At 35.8% G+C, this 2,250-nt stretch overlaps 1 pseudogene; it reads left to right on the plus strand.

Annotated features, from left to right (window-relative positions):
- Positions 1-633: 633 nt before the first annotated feature.
- Positions 634-1,990, plus strand: LOC106618716 (odorant receptor 7a-like; annotated as a pseudogene).
- Positions 1,991-2,250: the final 260 nt, after the last annotated feature.

Genomic DNA, 2,250 nt, shown 5'->3' on the forward strand with positions numbered 1-2,250 from the left:
TAAAAATCATAAAGAAACTCCTACTAGCTCTTTGTGGTTTAAAACTTAAATAAATAGCCTTTGAGTAATACCGTCTGATATATATAACAGCTTAGAAAAGAACGTTTCTGAGATGAGGGGTAAAATTCCTTTTAATTAGCAGTGTTAATGCACTTGGATTTTATTGGTTTTAGAAAGCACACTTTTTATCATTATTACATACTTGTCTGAGATGCCTTTAATCAATGACAGTTCTATATAGTAAGACGATGGAAGTAGTAACATCAATGGAAGTACTAAGAAAGTATGTTATTAGGTCAAGTAAAAAGTTCGTTCGGTTTTTATCTAAGAGATGGCGTTATTGTCCATAGTACATAGTACGTGTCGCATCATGTCATACTATACGTATATATTATAACCGTAAAATATTAAAATATAATTGAATTAAGAAAGTCAAATTAAGTTCAACACATTAAAAACTAAAAATAATACCATCCTTTTCTAACTTGTGTGCACCTATACATTTATATAAGTATAGAATTATACATATAAATAAAAAATATTGATTTATAAAACTTCAAAATTCTTCTTGAATTCATAAAATTTTTAAAAGTTCAGTTTTACTCAAGTTCCCAGGTGTTTATATAAACCACAATGACGAATCAAATGCCAATAATTGATTCAGAACTCGCTGAAAACTATGTTCGATTTGATAAAGGGACGCGGTCGTACAGTATTCGCTTCACGTGATGCAGTCATTTATCTGTTTAACAGTTTCAGATACCTGGGCTTTAATCCACCGGCCAAATATCGTTTGCTATATTTCATGTATTCGGCCATCATCACATTTTTCGTTGTACTCTTCTCGCCGGTTATTTTCAATGTCGGCTGGTTGCGCGATCGCAACAAACTCTCTGTTATGGAAATTTTAACCTGCGTGCAAGCCTCCTTGAATGTCATGGCTGTGCCGCTTAAGTGCGTCACACTGGCTATGGCGCAGAATCGTTTGCGTGGCATCGAGCCAATGGTAACCGAGTTAGATGAGCGTTTCACAACGCCAGAGGATAAGGCGAAGATCAAACAGTGCGCCGTAACGGGTAATCGATTGGTATTCGGTTTCGCTGTTTCATATTTTATGTACGAAACTTTGACGGTGGTCTCCGCCTTGGTAGGTGGTCATGCGCCGCTCTCGCTTTGGATACCCAATGTCGATTGGCATAAATCCACTTGGGAGTACTGGCTGCAAGTTAGCTTCGATACAGCTGTGCTTTTCTTTTTGCTATACCATCAAGTTTTGAACGATTCATATCCTGCTGTTTATATTTACATAATACGCACACAAATACAACTCCTGACAAGTCGTGTGGAAAAGTTGGGTTATGATGAGCAAAAGAGTGCGGATGATAATTATCAAGAGCTCTTAGAGTGCATAGTAATACATCAGAAAATATTGAAGTAAGTGTTTGCAGCAAAGAATTGTGAGATTTGTAATATTTTATGCTTCTAATAGAATTGTCAAAATTGTCGAAAGCGTCGTATCAATAACGGTATTCACACAGTTTCTGGTCGCAGCGGCTATACTTGGCGTCACCATGATTAACATTTTCATATTCGCTGATCTTACGACTAAAATCGCTTCGGTCACTTATTTCTTTTGCGTACTGCTCCAGACGTCGCCGACATGCTATCACGCCTCTTATTTGCTGGACGATTGTGATCAGTTGCGCATTGCTATTTTCCATTGCAATTGGATTGCGCAAAATAAACGCTTCAATAATTTGTTGATATATTTTTTGCATCGCTCGCAGGATTCCATACCATTTTTCGCGCTCAAATTGGTGCCTATTAACTTAGCAACCAATTTATCGGTAAGTTGGCTGTATTAGGAAGAGAGTTCGTTTATAAAGGCTAAATTTCTTATTCTGCAGATCGCTAAATTTTCGTTTACACTCTTTACTTTTATACAAGAGATGGGTCTCGGTGAGAATTTAAAGGGTTAGATTTATTCCACATGAAGTGAAATTTTAAAATTTTTGTCAAAATACACTTGTAGTGTTTAAATAAAAATAAATTTGCACTTTATATTGAATGTAGTAATTCTATTGTTTTCGAAATTGTTTGGTTATTAACTTTGTGTCTATTTCTCAAAAGAATTTAGTACATTTCAGTACTTCCATAGATACTGTTTCACCAGTTGGACTGATTTTGAATTGTTTAAAAAAGGTGGATTTGGTCTTGTGTGCTCTATGCCACTTCGTCACTCTTTCGTCA

The sequence above is a fragment of the Bactrocera oleae genome, chromosome 5, assembly GCF_042242935.1.
Source record: "Bactrocera oleae isolate idBacOlea1 chromosome 5, idBacOlea1, whole genome shotgun sequence".
NCBI classification, from domain to species: Eukaryota; Metazoa; Arthropoda; class Insecta; order Diptera; family Tephritidae; genus Bactrocera; species Bactrocera oleae.